This window comes from Dasypus novemcinctus, chromosome 2 (assembly GCF_030445035.2).
Source record: "Dasypus novemcinctus isolate mDasNov1 chromosome 2, mDasNov1.1.hap2, whole genome shotgun sequence".
Taxonomy (NCBI): domain Eukaryota; kingdom Metazoa; phylum Chordata; class Mammalia; order Cingulata; family Dasypodidae; genus Dasypus; species Dasypus novemcinctus.
In genome coordinates, this window is record NC_080674.1 from 191,506,457 (window position 1) to 191,533,710 (window position 27,254).

Below are 27,254 nucleotides of genomic sequence, written 5' to 3' on the forward strand. Positions count from 1 at the left end.
TTAATACAAAGGGTGAGGTTGGTCTAGCTAGTTTCAGTAATTTCAGATATTAATCTCTGACTATTTTATAATATACTGGAAGTAAAGGGCACCTATATAATGATTCAGTAATCAAAATCATTTGTTAATTCTTAACCTTTGGTTACACTTTCTTTATGATTTCCTGGGCTTCTTATAACTAATCTATCCCAGTCCTGGCTGGTTTGAATCAGTTTGCAAAGGCTCCACAAGACTGCTTGTGCAGCACCTAGTAACTGTGACCAATAGTAACCAAAGGACATCTGCCCTACTAAACCATCTATTCATCATGACAAAGATGTAATTTTCTGGTCATGTGTTATATGAGCCATCTTGATGCCCATATGGACATGCTCCTCATCTTTGCACCTAAACTTAACCAGTCAGGAGATGCCAACCCGAATTTTGTCACTGTCCCCACCTCCCTTTGTTACCATCCTATAAAATTTCCCCAGGGTTTCAAATTGGGTAGACAGATTTGAGCCTTGCCTCCTGTCTCCTTGTTGGTTAACCTCACAATAAAACTTCCTTTTCTTGAAATCTGGTATCAAAGCATTGACTTCTGTGCACATCGGACCATGAGCCCACTTGCTTGGTAATAGTTTGTACCCTTGATACAATGTGACAATGAGAAAGACTCTTTTCCTTCTCTTGGTCAAGCTTCCAGCCTTATTTCTCCCATCCCCTTCCCTGCTACCCCCTCCCCCCATCCTGACTACTTTGAAACCAATCTTGGAGCTGCAGGACTGCAGACGAAAACAACTCAGACTGCAGAAAGAATAAAGGGGAAAAGACAACTTCAAACTCTAACTATTCTATATATCCAATGCCATATCCCCTACCTTTCCCTCTCACCCTGATTACCCAGGCCTCTGAGAGGCCCTAAACAGGTACTTCCTTATTTCCCTCCTCCACTCACCCAACCCTTACAGACTCCAGACTCCAGATGGGCTAATTACCACTGTCAAAGATAAACTGAGCTATTTGAAAAATTGTGTTAAATTATATTTGGGAAACAAATGATTTGCCAACTTACCCCGAAGGGGGTAAGGAGCGCCTCCAAAGGGGAAAAGCTAAAGCAAGGGAGGAAATGTTCTGATTGTCTGACTTTAAGTTTCTATTTTACATAGGGGAGGGTCTTACAAAGCGGGGAGCAGAGAGACATTGATTAGTATGGTGTGCCCATTCTGATTCGTTGCTTCTCCTGAACCAAAACTGATTTGCTACTAGGTGTTGCTTCTCTGGAATTCTGTATGGTATGTTCCATTGCTCCATTTTCTCCGAAAGCTCCTGAAGGCTGATCGTTTTTGTCTTCTGGAAAATCATTTCTCGGAAAGGGGTCCCTTCTGACAACACCCAGTGCAGGCAGCCGTTTTATTTTACTTAACGCAGTGAAGGGAAACATTCCTAACCAAGTGGTCCTAACCAGAACCTCAGTGAATCACTCGCCCACCCCATGATCATCCCTCCCTACTATCACCCAGGGCTTTTCCTCTAACTTGCCCTCAGTCCCTAAACATCTGACTCTCCTCTGTGTCAGTCTGGCATTTCCTCAGAAAGCTAAATATAGACTGCCATATGATCCAGCAATTCCTCTGCTAGGAATATATAGAGAAGAACAGAAAACTGTAACATGAACAGACATCTGCACATCGATGTTCATAGCATTGTTATTCACAATTGCCAAAAGATGGATGCAACCCAAGTGTCCAATGAATGGATAAACAAAATGTGGTAGAATATACATATGACGGAATACTATGCTGTAGTAAGAAGAAATGAAATTGGGACACGTATGATAACATGGGTGAATCTTGAAGACATTATGCTAAGTGAAATAAGCCAGACACAAAAGGACAAATGTTGCATGGTCTCACTAATATGAACTAAATATAAAGAATAAACACGTGGAGTTAAAACCTAAAGTATAGGTTATTAGGAGATAAGAGGAGGACTGAGAAAGGTTACTGATGCTTAGAAGTATGTAGAAGTTTTAATTAACTTCACTGTAAATATGTGGAAATGGATAGAGTTGATGATAACACATTATAGTAAGTAGAACTAACACAGCTGGTTTATAAATGGGATTGTGGCTGCAAAGGTTAGTCTAGGTATTTAAATGTCAATTGAAAGAAAGCTAGGGAATAACCTAGAGACTGATTAACACAGTGAACCCAGAGGTGGGTAAGAATGGTGGTTAATAATACAAATGCAAGAATGTCCTTCTGTGAACTAGAATGGATATACACCACTTTTGCAGGATGGTGGGAATGTGGAGAAGCATGGGAAAAACACAATTAATGTAACCTATGGATGATAGTTAACAGCAATACTGTAATATTCTTGCATCAATGCCAAAGATGTACTGTGTTAATAATAGGAAGTATGGAAAAAATATGCAATGTACACTACGGACCATAGTTAGTGATAAGAATCTCATGATATGATCTCATAATTTGTAACAAATGTTCCATAATGGTGTGGTGTGTTGGTGAAGGATTGTTGTATGGAATTCTACACATGCACATGATTGTTTTGTAAGCACACAACTTCTGTAATAAAAATATATTTTAAAAAAATCTGGCTGTCCTTTGTTTCCATGGAGTTGACATCTACTTTCTCTCCCTTGCTGCAGCAGTCCTTGAATCAAGTTATCCTTGCCAGTTTAATATTGTTCAGTGCAGTTCTTTCTATGACATGAGAATGGTACTTTTCCTCCGTGGTCTTACAAAAACTCATAAGCACAGTCTAATAATGAAAAAAAAAGTATCAGACAATTTCCTATAAAGGGACATTCTACAAAATACCTATTAGTATTCCTCAAAACTGTCATGATCATCAAAACCAAAGAAAGTCTGAGAAGCTGTTAGATCCAACAGGAGGCGCCTAAGAAGACAGGACAACTAAATGTAATATGGATCCTGGAAAAATAAAAGGACAGTAGCTTAAAAATTAAAGAAATCTGAATAAGTATGGACTTTAATTCATAATATTCTATCAATATTAGTTCTTTAAATGTGAGAAATGCCATAGAGGAAACTGTGTGTGGCTTACATGAGAACTCTCTGTACTATCTTCACAACTTCTCTGTAAATGTAAAACTTGTCAACCAAGAAACAGCAAACTAAGCTGCAAAACAATAAAGGCGTTTATTTAGGGTCTTAGACTTGCAATTTGGGGAGCACAGATTCAGGTAGCAGCCCAAACCACGCCTTGCCTTGGCATTTACAGGCAAGGTTTTTTAAAAAATGCATATTTTAATTAGAGAAGTTGTGAACTTACAAAACAATCATGCATAGGGTGCAGAATTCCACTCAACACCCCTCCTCAACATCTTACATCGTTGTAGAACATTTGTTACAGATTATGAAAGAACATCATCAGACTCTTACCACTATCTATACCATGGCATACATTTGTTATATTTTTCCCGAACTCCCCAATTATTAACACCATGTATTAGTACTGTACATTTTTATAGTTCATGAGAGAACATGCTCATATTTGTACTTTTGACCACAGTCCATCATCAGCCACATGGTTCACGGTGATATATAGTCCCATGCCTTGTACAAGCTATCCAAAGTTCCAGGCAAGTGTTTTTAAAGGAAAAGAAGAGAACACAAGTTGCGTGTGGTTGGTGGATATTTGGAGTATATTTCAGTTTAGTTCTTTATCTTGTGGTTTGCTTATGGATGTCCTTGCGTACTGTGCAGTGGCAGTTTGTGCTGTCTGGCTGAGACCTGCCTCAGTGTTACCTCCAAAATGACCTCTGACTCCATTTTAAAACTCTTAGACATAGAAACTGCATTTTGCTTAATTTCATTTTAACAAACAATTCTAAAATAAGCACATTTCAAAATGAAGTCTGGTACAATGTAGAGAGTAATTCTACTTCTAAGCAAATGAGCATTATCTGTGTTTAAATATTTTCATAATATAATTAGCATTCATTTGATTTGAAAAATGTTTTCTCCTATGCTTATTTTCATTTGTTTTTCCTTTCTATATAAAGAGATAATTACTAGCCCTTCCTTTAATATGTGTATTTTTATTAGAGACATGGACCAAAGCTTTATTGAGAGTCCTGTCTACAGCACACTTAGTTATCACAATGTTCATTTCCTTTGTTTATAATTCAAATATTTCTTTTCTACAGAAATTCTAATTGTTGTGTCTGGTGGAATGCAACTGATTATTGCTCTGGAACAGAACCTTTGCGCATCTATATGTAAATTCATTTCAACATTCCTTATTTGCTTAGGTGTGTGTAGTTCTTTAAATTTGTCTTTAAATTGATTTTAAAATCTTAATGGTTCCCTCATTAGGTAATGAGTTTAAAAAAATCTTTGACACATGTTCATTTGTATGTCATGATTTTACCTTTTAAAATATCTTTTTGATAAGGCCTTTGTATTTTCTTTTCATTTTTGTAGCATTTTTTATTGCAAATATTTTAGTATTCTTGTAATTTTGCTCATTATTTTTTGTGATATTCAGAAGTTTAAAATGCTTTTGGCACTCAGATATAGCAATATCTTCGGTGTCATTAATGCCATTTGAAAAAAAAAACACATGCCCATTCAGAGATCAGCTAAATATGGCATACTTTTCATTCTAGTTATTTTATCAGTAAGTTAATTATTTTTATTAAAGAATTGCATGCACATAGTATATGTGCCAAGTAGAATGGGAAAGTATATCATCAAACAGTGGGCCCCTGGCCCTCTCCTCCCTGAAATGGAGTACCAAATCTAAAAGCAATCTCTTGCAAAATGTTTACTTAATTCACCTGAAATTTACACCCATGTTTTCAAATTAAAACAAACAACCTTAAACTGCAATTTTTTTCTAATTTAGCACATTAATTATTGACTTTGTTTTCTCTGTAGTTTGGTTTATTATTTTTTTAAATTAGGAAATATTCCTACACATGGTTGGGAACTACAGCCCAGTTTTATTTGTTATAAAAGAAAGTAAATTTTCTTTACACAGTTTTCTTTATAAAAGAAAGCAGTAGTAGCTACCTATGGATTTAGGAGGATTAAATGAGCTAAAGGATGAAGCACTTAGAGCAGTGACACATAGTAAAACATTATGTAATTATTAGCCATTATTTTTACGTTATTTTTTTTTTATTCCTATCCACCCTGCCACTGGTAACTATGTCCTGGATTTGTTTTATTATCCCATTGATTGTATAAAATAGATTTTTCACATAGGTATTCCTAAAATATCTTTCTAATCTCGTGCAGCTTGCTTTTTTGCTGATAATCATGTTTGTGAAGCTTACCTACCTTGATATATGTGGCGGAAGTTCTTCATTTTCATTGCTCTTCAGTATGCTATTTTTCCCGACACTTTATAAGCGTTCCCCACCATTTAATGGGAGATTCTAACTTTTGCCAATGAAAGGGGATAGGAAAAAAATAAGCGGTAACTCATGACTGTTTTTTTATTTGATGATTAAGGAAGCTGAACTTCTCAAACGTTTATTGTCCACTCGTTTCTTTCGTGAAGTGGCTTTTCAAGTCTTCTGATAATGTTTCTGTTACATACTCAATAAGCCCCTCGCTTTACTCGGTTCTAAGAGCGCGCGGGGCGCGCGGGGCGCGGGGCGCGCGGGGCGCGGGGCGCGCGGGGCGCGGGGCGCGCGGGGCGCGGGGCGCGCGGGGCGCGGGGCGCGCGGGGCCGGGACCGCGCGGGGCCGGGACCGCGTGGGGAGGGCGGGCGGGAATCGAGGCCTGGGGCCGGCGGCTGCGGGGTGGGCGCCCGCCCACGGGCACTCCGGGGGGGAAGCGGCGGGGCCCCGGGCGCGCGGACTGCGCAGCCGCGGCGGCGGGAGGCTCCCGGGCGGCCCCTGCCCCAGGGGGCGCTGCGTGCGGCACGGCTGTCCCCGCCGCCGCTGCTGGCCCGGCTGCCCGCGGGGTCCCGGCAGCTCCCGTCGGGGTCGCGGCTGCTGCCGTCGGGGTCGCCGCCTGGGCCCCACTGGGGACGCCTCGCTGCGCCGCCGCGGGAGGCCCCCTCCGCGCGCTCCCTCGGAAGAGGACCTGGGTGCTCCAGGTGGACGAGGTGACCAGTGTGCGCAGGGGCACGAGTTCCACGCCAGCCTTGGCGGCATCAGGAGTAGGGGCTCCCTTTTAGCTGACCCGGGCAAGTCCCATGAACCAGAGAGGAGTCCAATGTCCTGGGGGAGAGTGTGAACTGCAGGGTAAACTGTTATCCACGTGGTGCAGCAGTGCTCCAGAAAGTGTTCACAGAGTGCAAGGAGTGTGCCGCAATGATGGGGGGGGTGGGGTTTGATAGTGTGGGGGGTGGGGGGTATATGGAAACCTCTTATGTTTTTTAATGTAACATTTTTTAAATGATGTATATATCTTTAAAAAAATACAATTTACAAAAATGATGGGGTGTGGGGAGTGGGGTATATGGGAACCTCTTATGTTTTTTATTTTTTTAATGTTTTTTAATGTAATGTTCTTTGTGATCTATTAACTTTAAAAAGTGTTAAAAAAAAAAAAAAAGAGTAGGCCGCTGGGACATACAGTATGAGTGGTGTTTGGCCACTGCTCATTTTCAAGCAGAAAGATTTCAGCCTTCCATTTGATGGTGAAACTGAACACTCAGTGTGTGATGTGTGCTGCAACATCATCAGCAGTAAAACTGCATGATGAAACACTCATGTACTTGAACCAAGGTCAATGTTATGAAATTCGCATGCTGGGTAATCCGAAAATGGGAGATGCACCTGAAATTTTTGGAAAATTGGTGAAGAACGTAATAAGAGCGTATTCCAGGAAGTGGACTTGGCCCAGTGGTTAGGGCATCCGTTTACCACATGGGAGGTCCGCGGTTCAAACCCCGGGGCCTCCTTGACCTGTGTGGAGCTGGACCATGCGCAGTGCTGATGCGTGCAAGGGGTGCCGTGCCACGCAGGGGTGTCCCCCACATAGGGGAGCCCCACGCGCAAGGAGTGCGCCCAGTAGGGAGAGCCACCCAGCGTGAAAGAAAGTGCAGCCTGCCCAGGAATGGTGCCGCACACATGGAGAGCTGGCACAGCAAGATGACGCAACAAAAAGAGACACAAATTCCCAGTGCTGCTGACAAGAATGCAAGCAGAACAGAACACACAGTGAATGGACACAGAGAGCAGACAACTGGGACAACTGGGGGGGGGAGGGGAGGCAGGGGGGAGAAATAAATAAAAAATAAATCTTAAAAAAAAAAAAGTCATATTCCAAGGCAGACAGCTACAATATAGAGAGCATCAACAACTTGAAGGTTGGAAGTGGAATCCTCAAGGAGAGAGACTTCTTGATTTAGACATTTCAATGTCCGTGGGAATAACTGACACAAGCACAAATCTGAGACAGTTAAACGCAGTTGAGTTTCTCTGGGACCCTGCAAAATACACGTCTGCTTCATTCAGGTGCATTACATCAGCGCAGAATTCACTCTCTGGACGCATAGAGGTGAAAAAGGCGTGCCTAGAAAGTACACGTGGCTCGAGCAGTTGGGTGCCTGCCTACCAAACAGGAGGCCCCAGGTTCAGTTCCCCTGAAAAGAAGAGGAGCAGAAGCTGACAGCCGACACAAACAACTGGGGGTGGGGGAGGGGTGGGGGGGGACGGGGAATAAATAAATCTTAAAAAAAAAAAGGGGTGTCCTTTTAAGATCCAGATTGATACCTTTAGGAAGAATGAAAATGGAGAATACACGCCTCACCTGCACTCAGCTGGCTGCCAGACCAAAGCTTAAGCCTAAAGGAGCAGATAGGAAACGAAAAACAGACAGAGAAAAGATGGAGAAGAGAACTGCCCATGAAAAAGTAAAAAGGCAGCCACCCTGTGATACCAGTCCTCAGTGTTCTCCAGGGCCCGACGCCCCCACAGCCTATGAGTAACAGTCCCTCCACGGCGCCCACTTGCACCTCCCCTCAGCAGAGCTCTTGCAGTGTCCCAGGCAGCAATATGTCTTCCCCAAATCATCAGGAGACGCAGTTTCACAGGCCTCTGGTGAACCACTTCAGCCCTGAGCCACCACTCAGGAAACACGGCAACGGCAGCTCAGAAACAGGTTCTTTTCCCACACAAGACTGTTTTCCAGTTTTTCAGGCGCCGACTTACTAAAACTGACAAAAGAGAATTTAGTACACATTTGCGAGGCAGCTGATGGAATTTGGCGCTATAATTCACTGAAGTCAAGGTTGGTTAGGCCCGGTTTAACCTCCTGTGTGTGCCAGAAGCCACCCAGCCCACCCAGGAGGCAGTGGAGGTGAGGATGGCCGCGGGATACCCTGTGTTTACCGTGCGATCTATGCGGAAGAAATGGTTGCCTCAGAAACATTAAATATTAAACTGGTGGGAAGCAGATTTGGCTGAACAGATAGAGCATTTGCATACCACGTGGGAGGTCCAAGGTTCAAATCCAGGGCCTCCCGGACCCATGTGCAGCTGGCCCATGCGCAGTGCTGATGCGCGAAAGGAGTGCCGTGCCACGCAGGGGTGTCCCCCACGTAGGGGAGCCCCACGTGCAAGGAGTGCACCCCGTAAAGAGAGCCGCCCAGCGTGAAAGAAAGTGCAGCCTGCCCAGGAATGGCACCGCACACACGGAGAGCTGACACAAGATGACGCAGCAGAAAGAAACACAGATTCCCGGTGCTGCTGATAAGGATAGAAGGGGTCACAGAAGAACACACAGCGAATGGACACAGAGAGCAGACAACTGGGGGGGGAGGGGGTAAGGGGAGAGAAATAAATAAAAAATAAATCTTAAAAAAAAAGTAAACTGGTGTTTAATATTCCTTTGCACCAAATTAGCCCGGTTTACAGACAGGGCCCCACCTGTCTTCACATTCTTGTTAGTGGTCAGATGGTTCAGACCATTCATGATGAGAGGTTGTATTTTTTTCTCTATGGTGAAAGCTGAAAATGGAGGCAGTGTCCACATGCTGTGGAAGTATGTCTTAGATAGACTGAACCATATTCAGTACCAAATAAAGTCACGCTTACAAGTGCGTGAAGACCGAATCCAAGAAGTCTTGGGATTGAATTTTACTTTGTAAAATGTTTCATATTGAAAACACAAGATGACCTTTCTTATGCACTGCATGTGAGGCAAATCTCCTCGCTGTCACGGCAGCGGCCAAGCACCCTTGTGAGAGTGAGCGAGGGCCAGTGTGAATCCTAATAAGCACAAAGACCTTTCTAGTTTTGCTTTGTCACAGATTCACTAGAAAACTTTTGCTTCCGTTTTATATATAGGTATACAACTTTCTCTATATATAAAACAATGTAATTTTAGTTTCTGGTTTTTCATTTTTGAAGCCCCATTGCCTTTTTTTTTTCATTTTTGCTTTTTTTTTTTTTACATTGCGGGAAAGGGCGGGCGCGGGCCCCACCGACCCAAATTACGCAGCCGAGTTTCGTCCACGTGGGGAAGCCGCAGGGGCCGCAGGTCCCCCGGGCCGTGGGTCAGCCTCGCCCTGGGAAAACCACCGCCGTGATGGGGCGTCTCCCTGCCGTTAAGCATATCCCCTTGCCTTTTTACCGCGTGGTTTTCTTTTTCTCTTCCGTCCCTTTCTCTGTGACACCTTCCGCTCCCCATACATCCTGCTCTGTGCCTACTTTTCATTTTAAACGTTTTTAAGGCCCTACTCCAGACATTGGAAAAGGTGACCTAAGCAGTGGGACAAAGAGGATCATTGCTGATAGCTTCTGAAAGGGGTCTCCATTATTAATTGTTTTAGGGTTTTGTCTATATAGTGGTCCTTTTGGGGTCTCAAGATATGTGGAACAATAAATGCCCTCTAATGCTATCTGTCTTATTGGGTTTTAGAAGTGGGGTAAAAACATTTAAAAACTCATCAAATCTGAAATTATACAAATTAATTTATGAAAGCGGTAATGAACATTAGTTTGTCCCAGTGAAACAGGTTAAATTATGGCACCCGCAAATTTGTTACTTTTTTTAAATAGTAGGATATTTCAATATGATAAACATTTTCTAATTGTTTTGGGAAAAAAAACATGTTTTGCTGCATTAATTATTTTTTGTTTTGCATTTAATATTTGTCCTCATGCCCTGGAACCTTTATATTATTGACTCTTCCTGTCCATGAACATTTTGTATGTCCCAATCTATTTAGATCTTTTATGCTTTCAATAAAATGTCATAATAATGTCTCTAAAGATTTTGCTTAGATAATTCCTAGTTATTATATATATGTCTCTGTGTATATGTATACTGGTAGCTTTTATAAATTTTATCCCCCCCCCCCACATTTTTTAAGGTTGAATGTCTCATACTTCAATGTGTCTGTAATTTAGAGAAAATGCAGCATTGCTCTAGGCCAAATGAGACAGCATCATACCCATAAGACTTTTAATGGTAAGCAAGTTAACGAAATTGGAGTCAGCATTTCTTGTGGTCTTTCAGTTCTCATAGGGCAGCCAGTCTTTCTCAGGTGGCATTTAGCTATTGATGACTGCACTTCACTATCCTGCTGCTTATTTCTCTCGCTTTTTAAAAAATATGTATCTCTTTTTAAATTACATTTTCCAATTATTTGTGCCTGGTGTATACAAAAGTGGATCATTTAAAAAATTGTTTTCTATGTCGGCAATCCTATCATCTACAAATGATGAGGGCTGTGTTTATTCCAACTCAATCATGCTCTTTCTTTTTTCTTGCCTTGGCTAGTGCCCCCTAGAGGAAATAATAATTGGAATTATTGTCTTACTCTGTTTTTGAAGGAAATAAATACTTCAAAGGACTCATTGAGTGCAACATTTTCCGTAGGCTTCTTTCTTTAAAAGAAAAAACAAAAAATCCTTATTTCAACTTCAAAAAAATAAGAGACAAAAGTTGGTTTAACAAATTATGGAAGTATTACTTTAAAAAATTCTGTGCAGGCACATTTACAGTATTTATTTATTTATTTTTTAAGATTTTTATTTATTTCTCTCCCCTCCCCCCCAGTTGTCTGTTCTCTGTGTCCATATGCTACATGTTCTTTTTTTTTTTTTTTTTCTGTCTGTTTCTGTTGTCAGCGGCACGGGAATCTGTGTTTCTTTTTGTTGCATCATCTTGCTGTGTCAGCTCTCCGTGTGTGCGGCGCCATTCCTGGGCAGGCTGCACTTTCTTTCGTGCTGGGCAGCTCTCCTTACGGGGCACACTCCTTGCGCATGGGCTCCCCTACGCGGGGGATACCCCTGCGTGGCAGGGCACTCCTTGTGCACATCAGCACTGCGCATGGGCCAGCTCCACACGGGTCAAGGAGGCCCCGGGTTTGAACCGCGGACCTCCCATGTGGTAGACGGACGCCCTAACCACTGGGCCAAGTCCGCCTCCCGCATTTATCGTATTTAATCCTAAAAACAAACTCAGTTGTTTCTCCAGTGTTCCAAAAGAGGAATAAATGAGTACATATTGGTTTAATGACATGACCACAGTCTCCCTGTTAATGAAGAAAATGAAAAAAAAAAATGCTTGATCATATTCACACCTCATAAAACTAAATCCCGTATTATGTTTTTAAACCCTTAGGTTGATATAGGACCTTCTTTGCCTTGTTACAAAAATATTGCAATATTAAGTGTTGATACAGTCCATAAATTACATTAATTGTATTTTTTCCGTGTATCACTATAATCTTACCACCTTATAATAGAGGAACATTCTTGTCTTTGTATTATTAACTACAATTCTCATCTGCCACTGAAATCACTATATTGTACAATCCCTATATTATCCTCTAGCTGGCTTTCAATTAACACTAACCTCCCTGGACCACCCCTTTCAGCCATAATCACATTTAAAAATCAGCAGTGTTAGTCATACTCATTATAATGTGTTTCCATCAGCTCTATCCATCTCCACATATTTACAATCAACCTTATTAAAGATTCTACATACATTCAGCATCTGTAGGTTTTTGATAGAAAACTTTATCAGGTTAAAGAAGATTTCCAAATTGCTAAATTATTTTTATCATGACTGAATATTGGATATTATCAAATGCTTTTTCTGTATCCATTTAGATAATCATGTTTTTTCCTTCAATCCGTTAATGCATGGAATTACATTAATCGATTTTCTAAGTCATTAATCTGTAAAGTGCATTTCTAGGGCAAACCAGATTTGGATATGAGATATTTTGTGTGTTTCAACTTGCAAATGTTTTGTTCAGGATTTTTGTGCTTATGTTCGTTTCTTTAGCTGTAATTTTAATTTCTTATACTAGCTATGTGTTAGCCTCTCAGAATGCACTGTCAAATGTTCTCTGTTTTTCTCTTCTGTAATTATGAAAATTTTCTTCTGCTGCAGTACATGCTTCTGTATTATGGATTAATTCAGTGTTATGTGGAAGGTTTTTTGATTCATATGGAATTTGTTGCACTGCATTAATGTTTTACATCCCAAATAAGAGCCCCTGAATGCAAGTAAGCCAACAAAGCAGAGGATATGACACTTGGAGAAAATAGGTCTGCGCCCAATGTCCTCTCAACTCTTACGAACATCCTCTTGGCTCAGTGTGGCCGCATACTCTGTCTCACAATTTCTTCTATGTGGTCTTCATAACTCAGTAGCCTCATCCTGTCCTCACATCCAATTTCCCGAAACCACTGTCACCTTTCTATTTACTATAGTATTTTCTATTTATTTAATCATAATTTACCATGTCTTTTAAACTATGTTAGTAGTTTTTAAGATTGTTATTGTCATTGGTGCTCTGGTTCCAAACTTGCATATAATTTGAATGGTGTATTCCAATCTTATTCTTCCTATACCTCGACTTGTTTTTGTCTGTAGTTTTATACAGTGCAAAGTGTTTTTAGAATTACATATATTCTGGGAAGAAGATGTGGCTCAAGTCATGGGAGGTCCTGGGTTTGGTTCCCAGGGCCTCCTAAAGAAAACGAGCAAGACAGTGAGCTGACATGAGCTGACACAGTGAGCTGAGGCAACAAGATGACGCAACAAAAGACACGAGGAGAAAAAAAGAATGAGAGACCCAAAGAAACAGTGAGTGGAGGTGCCTCAAGCAAGTAGGTGCCTCGCTCCTTTTTAGGAGGTCCCAGATTCAGTTGCCGGTGCCTCCTAATAAAGGAAGATGAGCATACAATTAACAGACATAGCAAATGCAAACAATGAGGGCATGGGGAGAAATAAATAAATAAAACAAGTCTTACCAAAAAAAGAGATATACATATATTCTGCAGAGCAGAAACATCTATATTCATTCATTATTTTGTGACACTTGTCTGCACCTGGAGTCTCCATTTCTGTTCCCTCTGACTGATGGGTATCAACATTGTTTCACTACTTTTCATTCAGGTCTCTGCCCCAAACACCAATCACTGAGATGTTCCCTAATCACTTTCTTTAAAATAGCACCCCACCACTCTCTATTTTCCTTAGCTTGTTTTATTATTCTTTACAGTGCTTCATATTATATATTATTAGGTATATATTAATTATTGTCTGCCTCCATACACTAGGACTGCAAGAATCATGAGGAGTGGCTTCTGGTCAAGCAAGTTGGTGGTGTGAGACATTCTAAAGTTTGCTTTACCCACAGAATATTTGAACAACTAGTAAAACCTAGTAGATCCATCTTCTTTGGAGCACCAGAGTTCAAGGGTTGCAGTAATTGGGTGAGTGCCAAATTCAAGAAAATACAACTTAGAAATGGTAGGACACTCCCTTCCCCAAGCTCAATTTGGAGCTGGCCTTCACCCTTAGTGAAGGCCCGCAGTCCTGCTCTGGAGGAAACAGAATAAACCCTATGCTAATAATCGTGTGACTGTGTGTATCAGCCAATCTAACTGAAGGTCTTAACCAGGACACACACCTCTGAATTACCATCCCAGAACTTGTCCTTCAGGCAGAATCAGCTTCTGTACAGCTAAATCAGTGTAAAAAGATAAGATCAAATCAAAGTGGCCTGGGGCTCAATATTACCAGTTTTTATATACAATAGAGCACCTGGGAGGTGGAGAAAGTCTATTTAATAGGAGCAGAGGGAAATTCAAATCCCAGTTTAAGCAGGGTAATCCCTAAGGCCATGAAACAATGCTCAATCAGATGTCTGTGCACTTTTGGCTTGGGATGATCTTCTGAAAGAGAAAGCCAGCCCACACAAAACCAAATTACAAAGACTGCAAAAGGTGTTTTTTACATTTGTTTGTTCTTGTTAGCTCCACACACTCAAGGAAATCTCAGTCACACCACTAAGTGAAAACTAACTTAAGGAATAGACACTTCAAAATATAATTTCCAGAATTAATAAAGTAAAATATTAAAATGTACAATGTGAAATGAAAGATCATGAGACAAACTAAAAACCAGGAAATGAAGGCACATCCAAAGGAACATGATAAAACCTCAGACTCATTAGTGATGCAGGCCAGATTTGGACATACCAGAAAAAGACTTTGAAAAAAAATTGATATTCAGTATGCTCAAAGAGCTAAAGGAAAATACAGAGAAAGAACTAAATTTCAGTAAAATAATATGTGAAAAAAAATGAGAAACTCAATAAAGAGAAATTGTTAGAAGTAACCAGACATATATACTGGAGTTGAAGATAACAAGAACTAATTAAAAATTCCCTAGAAGGGTTCAATAGCAGACTGGAGTAGACAAAAGAAAGAATTGGTGAACTCAAAGATAAGACAACTGAAATAATTCAGACTGAAGAGCAGAAAATAAACGGAGCTTAAGAGACTTTTTAGGACTGCATTATGGGAATCCCAGAAGGAGAAAAAAAAAAAAAGGAGCAAGTGGGTTATTCAAAGAAATAATGACAAAAAAATTCCCAAATTTAATGAAAGATACGAATATATATATACAAGAAGTCCAATAACCCCAAACAAGGTAAACTTGAAGAGATTAACACCCAGGCATATTATAATTAAACTGAAACATCATCAAAGATAAAAAGAATGCTAAAAGCCACAAGAGAGCAGCAGCATGTCATGTACAAGGGAGCCCCAATAAGATTAAGTGCCAGCACCTCACTAGGGACCATGGAGGCAAGAAGGTATGGGTCAAAATATTTAAAGTGATTTAAGAAAATAACTGGCAACCAATCAAAACTTTAATCATTATTTAAGTAACAGTGAAACCCCCGAATCCAATACAATCTTATATGCTCAGAGGAACAAACCAGTTTACAAACATAATCCAATATCTATTTTTGGAATTCATAAACAATATCAAACTGCTACAACTTGTAAGCCAAAAAATTAGATAAACCAGATAAAATGGACAAAATCCTCAAAAAACACAAATTATTGAAACTGACTCCAGAAAAAATTAAAAATCTAAATAGATCTATAATTAATAGATTTTATATTAGTCAGGGTTCTCTAGGGAAACAGAATGAACAAGAGATATCTGTCAATAGTATGCAATTCTATAAGAGTCTCTCATGCTGCTGTAGGGATGCACAAGTCCAGTTTCTGCAGGCAGGCTGGAACCAGAGGCTGCAATGAAAGTCCAGTGAAGGTTCTTGACAAGTTCTGGGAGATTTTGGCTGTCCAAAGACGAGCTGGGAAATTGTCTCTCAATGCTGGAATCACTTTCCCTTTTAAGGCATTCAACTGATTGGGTTAAGTGTTACTCATTGCTGTGGCAATCTCCCTGATTGATGTAATTGTAATCGACATTCTATGATTTACCAATGCAGTATAGTCAATGGTGACCAAAGTCCATAAATGCCCTTGTATTACAGTTAGCCCAGTGCTTGCTTGACCAAACAACTGCGCACAATTACCTGGCCGAGTTGACACAATAGCCTAACCATCACAGATATTGACTTAGTAAAAAACTACAAACAAGCAAACAAACAAAACTACCCACAAGTGTAAGAAAAGTTTAGCTTTCACATAAAAGTGATGTGGAAAGCCCCTGGAATAGCTGTGTGGTCTATTATCTCAGCCAGGTTCAAAACTAACTCAAACTTTACTCATATTCTACTATAGAATTATTGTGACTCTAGCAATGGAAGAAATTATATCATTAATGTGAAGACGGTGGTTGCTGAAGGCAGGGAGAGGGAAAAAGAGGTGGGATATTGGGGCATTTTCGGTACTTAAGGTGGTCCTTAATGATATTGCAGGGACAGATGCAGAACATTATATATCCTGCCATACCCCACTGAATGGGCTGGGAGAGAGTGAAAACTACAGCATAAACTATAATCCATGCTGTGTAGCAAATGCTCCAAAATATACTCATCAAATGAAATGAATGTACCACACTAATGAAAGAAGTTGTCAAGGTGGGAGGAGTGGGGTGGGGGGGGGTGTGGGTAGTGGAGTTATGGGAATCTTTTATATTTTTTAATGTAATATTTTGTGTGATTTATGTTTCTTAAAAAAAGATAATATAACAAAATTTTAAAAAGAAAGACAATATTTTTAAAAAGTGGGCTATGGGATTTTAATAGGTAGTGCATTGTATCTTTAAATCTTTTGGGGGAGAATTGCCACCTTGACTATATTAAATCTGCTATTCCATTAAAAAAAAAAGAAAGAGGGGGTAGGAAGACCTCTAATGTAAGCCTAAGTTTGATGCTAATTCCTTATATGAGTAAAGGCCAGAGTCACCAGAATGTGGAGATTGGGACTCATGTGGGTTAGTTAGACCTGTTGGATAAGCTGTAACTTCTGGAGTACCCAGACAATGGAGAAACGGGAGGGATCTGCGTCTTAGGCTTAGGAAATAAATTTTGTTGTGTTCTGCCATTCGGCCTGTGCCAGCCAGCCATCAAACTTTGGCTGCACGCCCGTTCTTGCAAAATCGTAAATAAATTCTTTTCTCGTCCACAATCGGGTGAGCATTTATTCTCTTACAGGTACAGCTTTCTTTCTAACAGCAAAGAAAAGGGAGACCCAGATGGCTTCACTGGTGAATTCTATCAAACATATAAATTAGAATTAATGTGAATTTCATATACTCTTCTAAAAAATAGACAAGGAAGGAATACTTACTAATCCTATGAGGCCAGTATTTTCCTAATACCAAAACCAGAGAAAGTTAATAAGAGAAAAGTGAAGACCAATATATCTTATGAATATAGACACAAAATTTCTTAATAAAATGCAAGCAAACTGAATTCAGTAGCATATAAAGAGGATTATACCCCACTTCTGGGTATATAACCAGAAGAATTGAAAGCAGTCTCACAAACAGACATATGCACACCAATGTTCATAGAGGAATTATTCACTATTGCCAGATAATAGATATTGGATTATGTTTGTAAACTGACATATTGGAATTTATAAACAGTATCAAACTGCTACACAACTGTACATAACATTCCCTTGTAATCCTTTTTATTTCTGTGATTCATCTCCATTTTCATTCCTGATTTTAGTAATTTGTCTTCTCTCATTTTTCTCTTTATAAGTCTAGCTAAAGGTTTGCTAATTGTGTTGATATTTTCAAAAATCTAACTTTTTCTTTCATAGATTTTCTCTATTTTCTATTCTCTATTTCATTTATTTCCACTCTAGTAATTTTACTTCCTTTTGTTTATTGTTGGGTTCATTTGCTCTTTTTTTTTCCTAGTGTCTTAAAATGGAAATTTAGGTTATTGATTTGATATCTTTTCATGATGGCATTTATGACTGTAAATTTCCCTCTGACCACTGCCTTGGCAGCTACTCTTCAGTTTTGGTATATTCTGTTTTCTTTCATTCATCTCAATGTTTTGTAATTTCACTTGTGATATAGTCTTTGACTCATTATTTTCTTTTAATTTGGAAATATTTATAAATGTACACAATTTCCTCTTGCCATTTGTTTCTAATTTCATTCCATTGTGAAGAGCACACTACTATAATTTAAATTATTTTAAAAATTGGGGGGCATGTTTAATGGCCTAACCTATGGTCTGTCTTGGAGAATGTTCCATATATATTTGAGAGAAATATGTATTCTGCTGTTGTTGGATGGAGCACTCTATCTGTAAGGTCTAGTTGGCTTATGGTGTTGTTCAAGTATTCTATTTCCTTGCTGATTTTCTATTTGTTGTTCTATCCATTAGTGAAAGAGGGGTATATTGTCACCTAATTGTCTGTCTCTCTTCAGTTCTGTCAGTCTTTGCTTAATGTATCTGTGGCCTTGTTTATACTTATACTTATACTTACATGTTTATAATTACTAAATCTTCTTCATAGATTTGCCCTTAATCTGTATAAAATGTTCTTCTTTACCTCTAGCAACAATTTTTGCTTTAAAGTCTATCTTGTTTAATATTAGTACAGCTATTATAGCTCTGTTTTGATGACTGTTTGTTTGCATGGAATATATTTATCCATACTTGTACTTTCAATCTATTTGTGGCTTTGAATCTAAAGTGATTATCTTGTTGAGAGCATATAATTAGGTCATGGTTTTTATGCATCCTGTCTAGTTCTGCCTTTTATTTACAGAGTTTAATCCATTTACATTTAATATCAGTAAGACACCTGCCATTTGCTAATTATTTTCTACATGTATTGTGTCTTTTTTTGTTGTTCCTCCATTTCTCCATTACTGCCTTCTTTATGTTAAAGAGATATTTCCAGGGTACCATGTGTAGCAGTTTAATATTATTGATGAATTCCAAAAAGAAATATTGGATTATGCTTGTAATCTGATCTGTACCTGGGCATGATTGAATTATGGTTAGCATGCTAATCATAAAAGGCATGGCAAAGAACAGAGTTGAGGATATCCAATGCTGGAGTTTTGATGTTGAAGACTTAAGTTGTAGCCCCAGAAAGTAAGCTCACAGAGGAGAGAGAAGCCAGCCACAGGAAGAAAGGAACCTTGAACCCAGAGAAAAGCAAGCCCCAGAAATGTAGGAACCCAGGAAGCCTGAACCCTTGCAGACATCGGCAGCCATCTCACTCCAAATAGACTTTGGTGAGGGAAGTAACTTATGCTTTATGGCCTGGTATCTGTAAGCTCCTACCCCAAATAAATACCCTTTATAAAAACCAACCAATTTCTGGTAGTTTGCATTAGCACCCCTTTGGCTAACTAATACACCATGTTAATATTTTTTTTGCTCTAATTTATTAGTTATAGTCTGGTGGCTGCCCTTGGGATTAGCATTAAGATCTTAACTTATAAGAATTTACTTCAGATTAATACTGATCTAATTAACTATATATAAAATCTTTTGCTATTATGTATCTCTATTCTTCTCCTCTAAGGTGTAATTGCCACAAAACACATCTTTATACATTGTGTTCCCACCCATATAGATTGCTTTATTCCATCACCTCTTAAATCTGATTTTTTATATCCCTTTTAAATTTTTGCTTTGTTTTTTATTTATTTTTAAAAGATTTGTTTATTCTTCCCCTTCCCCCTCCTGCCATGCTGTTTTTGATGTCTGTGCTGTCTTGTCTTCTTATTTTCTCTCTTCTAGGATTGACCAGGATTCGAGCCTAGAGACTCCTGATGTGGAGAAAAGTTCCCTGTCAATTGCGCCACCTCAGTTCCTGGTTTCTGCTGCACTTCACCTTGACTCTCCCCTTGTCTCCCTTTAGACGCATGATCATCTTGCTGCATCACTCACTTGCACGGGCACTGGCTCGCTACGCAGGCACTCACGCAGGCACTGGCTTATCACCCAGGCACACTTTCTCTTCTTTTTCACCAGGAGCCCCAGGGATTGAAGCCGGGTTCTTCCATCTGGTAGGCAGAAGCTCTATCACTTGAGCCACATCCGTTTCCCTTAAATTTGATTTTTCAAAAAAGGAGCTACAAATAAGAAAAAAAATTCATGTTGTGTGGCATGTTGTGTGAATAATGTACCTCAACAAAACCAAGGCCAATGTTTTCCAAACCTGCACAGAGAAAATATGTTGCCTTTATCAACACACGCATTCCAGCCTGTGTGAGAGCACTCTCTCACTCTCAGAAATAGGCATTGGTTTTATGTCTCAGTCTGATAAGTTTGATAAATATGGGTTTGCCTCTGATGAATGGATGTGCTTTATCATGGGATACTGAAAAGGCATGCTTCTGGGCCTGCCAGGGACAGAAACGTGATTTGTACCAGATTTACCAAGATACGGGTATTCTCAAAATAAGGCCTCTTAAAAGAGATCCTGTGCTTGGCATCATGGAGGCTGCTATGTTCTTTTAAGCATTTGAACTTATGCAATAAATATGTGGAAGTATAATATTTTCATTTTAAACTTAACTCAATGAATGTTTACATAATTTGTGTTGTGGCTTACTTATCTGGTTCTAAATAAATGTTCATTATTGAAAATTTGGAAAATGGAAAAGTTAGAAAAAAATAAAACCGCCATTTATTTAAAAAAAAAAACACAACAAAACCAAGGCCAAGAGTCAGAGAAAATCAGAGAGCAGCCAGAAGCCAGAAGTCAATAGAAGTTGGAAGAGTAGACACTGGAGGAGATCAAAGACATCACCATGTGATGAGAGGCAGAGATACAAGCCAAAGAACCCCAAGGATTGCCGTGAATCGACACCAGAGTGCTATAGACTTTGGCAAGAAAGCATGGCCTTACTGATGCCTTGATTTGGGATTTCTGGCTTCTGAAACCATTAGGCAACAAATGTTTGTTGTTTAAACCAACTGCTTGTGTGTTATTTGTCATGGCAGCCAGGCAAACTAAGACATTCTGAATTTTATATTTCTAAGATATATTGTCTGTTATATTTACCTATGTAACTACATCTATTGGTACTTTTCATTTCATTTGGATTTGAGTTACTGTCCAGTGTCCTTTCATTTCAGCCTGAAGGACTCCCTTTAGTATTTCTTGTAGGGCTAGTCTGTTATTGATAAACTCACTCAGGTTTAGTTTATTTAGAAATGTCTTAATTTCCTCTTCATTTTTGAAGAATTATTTTCTTTGTTGTAGAATTTTTGGTTGATAGTTTCTAAAAAGAATTAAATAATTAATTTTTTAAGATTAATTTTTTATTTATTTCTCTCCCCTCCCCCCCCCCCCCCCCCGGGTGTCTGCTCTCTGTGTCCATTCACTGTATGTTCTTCTGTGACTGCTTCTATCCTTATCAGCAGCACCGGGATCTGTGTGGATGCCCTATCCATTGGGCCAAGTCTGCTTCCCAAATAATTAATTTTTGAGGTACCCAGGGCTGGGATTGAACCCAGGACCTCATATGTGGGAAGCTGGCACTCAACCACTGAGCCACATTGGCTCCTCTGAGTTAGTTTTTTTTTTTTTTTTTTTAAAGATTTATTTATTTATTTAATTTCCCCCCCTCCCCTGGTTGTCTGTTCTTGGTGTCTATTTGCTGCGTCTTGTTTCTTTGTCCGCTTCTGTTGTCGTCAGCGGCACGGGAAGTGTGGGCGGCGCCATTCCTGGGCAGGCTGCACTTTCTTTTCACACTGGGCGGCTCTCCTCACGGGCGCACTCCTTGCGCATGGGGCTCCCCCACGCAGGGGACACCCTTGCGTGGCACGGCACTCCTTGCGCGCATCAGCACTGCGCATGGCCAGCTCCACACAGGTCAAGGAGGCCCAGGGTTTGAACCGTGGACCTCCCATATGGTAGAAGGATGCCCTAACCACTGGGCCAAAGTCCGTTTCCCCCACTCTGAGTTAGTTTTTTCATTTGTTTTGCTTGTTTGTTTGGTACTGAGAACCAAACCTGGGACCTCCCACGTGGGAAGCAGACACTCAATTGCTTGTGCCACATCTGCGCCCCTTGGTTGACAGTTTTTTCTTCTAACACTTTGAATATGTCATCCCTCTGTCTTCTGGCTTACATAGTTTCTAATGATAAATTAGCATTTTTTCTTATTGAGATTCCTTGTATACACTGTATCCCTTCTCTCTTGCTACTTCCAAGATTCTTTAATTGACTTTGGCTTTTCAGTTTTACTCTGTTTGTCTATGTGAGGATCTCTTTGAATTTACAATATTTGGAGTTTGTTGACCTAATGATGTGTAGGTTAACACCTTTCATCAAATTAAAGAAGTTTTTGGCCATTATTTCTTCAACTATTCTTTCTGTCCCTCTCTCCTCTCCTTCTAGGACTCCGATTATACATATGTTGGCATCGTTGGTGGTGTCTCCCATACTTTTGAGTCTCTGTTAATTTTCTTTCTTTCTGTTCCTCAGAATGTAATATCTCAGTGGCTGGATCTTCAAGTTCATTGGTTCTTCTGTCTGCTCAGATTTGCTGTTGAGTCATTCTAGTAAATGTTTCATTTCAGTTATTGTACTTTGCAATTTCAGAATTTCTATTTGGTTCCATTTTATAATTTCTATTTATTGATATCCTCTATTTAGTAAGACATCATTCTCATGCCTTTTAAAATTCTTTTGACATGGTTTCCTTAATTCTTTGAACATATTTTCAAAACTGATTTAAAGTTTTTGTCTTACAAGTTCATCTTGGCTGAGACAGTTTCTTTTGATTGTTTTTTTTTCCCTCTCTGTAGGCCATAAGTTCTTGTTTTTTTGCATGTCTTATAATTTTTTGTTGAAAACTGGACATTTTATATATTATACTGTGGAATTCAGATACCTCCCCCCACAATTTGTGGATATTGCCACTTGTGGTAGTAGTTATTATTGTTGACTTGGTACTTTCATGAACTTTTCTGTATAATCTGTAATCTTTGTGTGACTGCTGAAGTCTCTACTCAGTTAGCTTAGTAGTCAGCTAATGATTGGACAGATTTCCTTAAATGCCCAGTCTTGTGTGTGGAATTCTATGTTTGCATTGGGGAATGCCTTCAACACTCAGCTAGGCAGTTTACAACTCTACCTTAGCTTCCTGCCTGAGAAGAACCTCAAGCTTAACTAGAGGTGATCAGTTAGGACTCTCCCAGGTCTCCTCTGAGCATGTGTACAGCCCAGCACATACGTGGCCTGCTTCCCAAGAACAGGTTGAAGCTTTCCAAGGTCCCTCTGGACATCTCATTTGCCAGCTTTTCCTTTAAGCTTTTTGGTTAATCTATTGTTTGTCCCAACAATTACCCATCGTCTCAGGCAACCTCAACAGTATGACAGTTGACTAATTTTTTTATTCCCCCCCCCTTGCAGCTTTTTTGCTTGCTGTCTGCTCTCTGTGTCCATTTGCTGTGCGTTCTTCTGTGTTTGTATTTATTTATTTATCCCCACCCCTTGTGGCTTGCTTGCTGTCTGCATTCGCTGCATTCGCTGTGCTCTTCTGTGTTTTTTTGCTTTCTCCCTTTTTGTTGTGTCACCTTGCTGAGTCGGCACTCCACGGTGCTTGCAAGCTGGGCAGCTCTCTGTGGCGCTTGTGGGCCAGCAGCACTCCAGGGTGCCTGGGCCGGTGGCTCTCTGCAGCGTGCGGGCGAGCCTGCCTTCACAAGGAGGCCCTGGGATGCGAACCCAGGACCTCCCATGTGGTAGACAGGAGCCCAACTGATTGAGCCACAGCTGTTTCCCAAGTGCTCCCTGCAAAGGAGTTTTAGCACTGGGTGAGCAATGAATCAGGTAATTTAAAGACAAACCTTTTACCAGTCTGATGCCAGGACTGAATAAAGTGTATTTGCCCTGACAAAAAAAAAAAGACAAACCTTTTAAATGGAGTCTTCTGGGAAACCACCACAAAGTTCAAATAATGATAATTCTTTGGGAATGAGGCTTTGGAAGAGTTCCAGTTTCATTCTCCCCCCTCTAGTTGAGGGAGAAGTCTATTAATGAGCTGGAGGGTGATGAGCAGGACAAAGCTAAGTTAAAATGCCACAAACCTTGCTGTTCTTACAGAGATTCAGCCATTTTTCTTGAATAAATGTTCCCTGGGGCGCTGCTGCTAGCCTTTGGTTAATTTCCAAAGCTCTCAGAAAGTTGATTCTACAAATTTTTTGGACATCTTTTCAATGTTTTTATAATGGGGCAAGTTTTCAGAGGTCCTTATGTCACCATTTTCACTGACATCCAGTTTTACATATTTTGAAGCCAGAATATTAGATGCAGAGACGTTTAGTATAGTTACGTTTTCTTAGTTAATTGAACCTTTTATCATTGGTAGTGATCAAATTTATTTCTAGACTTCTTTAAAGTCTATTTTGTGTGTAATCCATAAAACCATACAAGTTACCTTTTATTTATAATAGTTAACATTTTTGTATACTATGTTTTATATATGCCTCTTAAAACAGCCTAAAACTAAATTTTGTTTTACCCAAGCTAAGTTTTGTCTTTTAACTGATGCATTTAATAAACTAAGTTTATTTTAATTATTTGTGTTTGCATTTCTTTCTTTTTTTTTAAAGATTTATTTTTTATTTATTTCTCTCCCCTCCCCCTCCCATTGTCTGCTCTCTGTGTCCATTTACTGTGTGTTCTTCAGCATCCACTTGCGTTGTCAAGTGGCACCAGGAAACTGAGGCTCTTTTTTGTTGCATCATCTTGCTGCGTCAGCTCTCCGCGTGTGCAGCAGCACTCCTGGACAGGCTGTGCTTTTTCTTTTTTTCATGCAGGGCAGCTCTCTTTGCAGGACACACTCCTCGCACGTGGGGCTCCCCTACCTAGGGGCACCCTTGCGTGGCACGGCACTCCTTGTGCACATCAGCACTGCACGTGGGCCACCTTACCACACAGGTCAGGATTCCCTGGGTAGCAAACCCTGGACCCTCCGTATGATAGGCAGATGCTCTATCAGTTGAGCCACGTCCGTTTCCCCTGCATTTATTTCTTTTTTAAATGATTTATTTATTTATTTTATTTATATCACCCACCCCAGAAGTTTCTCTCATCTGTTTGCTCATTGTTTGCTTGCCTTCTCCAGGAGGCACCAGGACCGAACTGGAACTCCCATATGGTAGGCGAGCACCATATGGTAGGTTGAGCAAGATCCACTTCCCTGCATTTATTTCTTTTATCTTACTTTTTTCTAATTGTCCTAACTTTTCTGTTTTTGGAAATCTTTTAATTGTGAAAAACAAATTTTAAAAATGCAAGAGCATAAACGTGCAATATAACACATCAGCATAAATCAAATACATACATTTCCCATCTTAATCAACTTGTGGTATTTCAGTCTTTTTGATTTTATCTATTCTAGTCGGTAGCTCATTATGACTTTAATTTAAATTTCTTAGTTTTTAATGAAGTTGAATATCTTTTTATATGATTGTTGATCATTGATCATTTTGCATTTGTTTTCTTATTTTTGATTCATTGAAGTTAGATCTACCGAATATTAGTTCTTTGTTAGTTATATAGGTTGTAAATATCCTCTGCCATTCTGTGACTTGCCTTTTCACTGTCTTTATAAAGTCCTTTTGATTTGTTTTCTAGTGATAATAGTACAATGAATCTAACTGCAACAATGATCAGCTTTTATCCTTATGATGTCTTTTGATGGAATTTTTACTTTTAAAGTAGTCAAACTCATAGTTCTTTCCTTTCATGGTTACTATTTGTCATGTTCAGTATAAGATATTTTTCCCCAAATTTATGAAATACTGTCATATGTCATCTTCTAATCTAAACACTTTACTGGTGTGCTTTCTCACTTAGGTCTATACTGCATCTGGAATGTTGGTGTATGGTGTGAGTTAGGGATCAATTTCCATTTATCTTCATAAGAACACCCAATTTTCCCAACATCATTTAATGACAAGATTGTCTTTTATCCAGTGTCACCCTTCTCTCTGTCTCTCTAGAGGTTTTGGAGTGACCCTGCATACTCCCCTATCTGGACTAGTGGTTTAGGGAGGGAGGGAGAGAAGGAGGGAAGAAGAAGAGAGAGAGAGAAAGAGAGGAAGGGAGAGAGACAGCCATATATATAATGGAGACAGATTGAGTTATGTGGCCGCAAGCGGAGGAACTCCATGGGTTGCTAGCTTCCACCAGAAACCAGGAGAGGGGCATGAAATGGATTCTCCCCGTAGAGAGGATCATGACCTGCGAAGACCTGATTTCAGACTACCTGCTTCCATATCTCTTAGGTCATTGGCTTCTGTTCAAGCCAACTAGTTGTGGTCCTTTGTGATGGCAGCCCCAGCAGCACACTAAGATAGGATCCAAGTGGATAAGGAAAATGGGAAGCCCAGTCACACAACCAGTGAGTGGCTTGTTCCCATTCCTGGCCACGACCATGAGGCTGGCTCTGGACAATAGTCACGACTGCTTTCATGCCACATCAGCAGAGTTGAATAGGTGCAATAAAGACTGCGTGGCTTGCATGTCCTAAAATAGTTACTGTATTAATTTCCCATTGCTGCTGGAACATGACCACAAACTTGGTGCTTAATACAACACACTGAACTGGTTTCCCACCCTTGTCTGATCTGCTCTGCCCTGGTTCCAGTCCTCACATCCCAGGGAAGGCCACCCCATCACCCAAGTGCCCCAGCCATGAGGCTTCCCTCTCTCTCCCATCAGAGCCAACTCTTCCACGTGCCAGGGATTTGCACACTTTTCTCTTCCACCACCACCACCCATCACAAATGCTCCTGTCTAAGTCTTTCAGGGGGCCGCTTGTTGGTCTCCAAGCTTTCACCTGAGCTGCTGACGGTTCACCCTCCACTCAGGACCAGCCAGGGGCTCTGATCACGTGAGATGGAGCCTGCTTTGTGATGTCAGCTGTGGCCCTGTCGGACCAGTCCTGAGCAGGGAAAGGCCGTGAAGGGCCGTGTAAGCCCAGCTGCAGGGCTCGCCCTCCCCTGATGCTAGCTCATAGTCCTTTGGAATGTCAAACCTGGGCCCTGGTGCCAGTTGGTCCTGGGCCTCCTGACTTCCAGCTGCCTCCACCAGACAGAGGCATCTGGAGAGATCCAGGAACAGAAACTATCTGGGCTCCTGGGTGTGGTGGGGAAGAGGGAAGGGTGGCATGGCTTCTGCTCACTCCCTCTGCCAGCCTTGCCCAAAGCCCTCATCCACGCTGGCGGAGCCCAAGCCGCCTCGGGCCCCAGCACGGATAAGCCTGCTAATCCCTGTGCCTGGGTCACCATCTGTTTCCAGAACGCGTTTTGCCCTCTTGGCATTGGAAAGTCAAATCAGGGCTTCAGGCAGAGAAGATGGTCAAGGTGTCTTTTGGCCAGCCCCCTTCATCCTGGCCCTCCAGGGGTGAGATGAGGAAACTCAGGGACAGAGAGCCTCAGATGGTGGAGCCACAGCTCCGGAGTCACGGCTTCAGATCCCAGAGCCCAGGGAGGATTTTATTAAACAACCAGAAAAACGATTCCTTTTCTCCAACTCTCCTTTCATCCGATTCGCTTCGGATGCAAGAGCTGGGGGTGGA

The 27,254-nt window shown here is 40.5% G+C and overlaps 1 pseudogene; it reads left to right on the forward strand.

Annotated features, from left to right (window-relative positions):
- The first annotated feature begins 596 nt into the window (after window positions 1-596).
- Window positions 597-9,081, forward strand: LOC101436445 (upstream-binding protein 1-like; annotated as a pseudogene).
- Window positions 9,082-27,254: the final 18,173 nt, after the last annotated feature.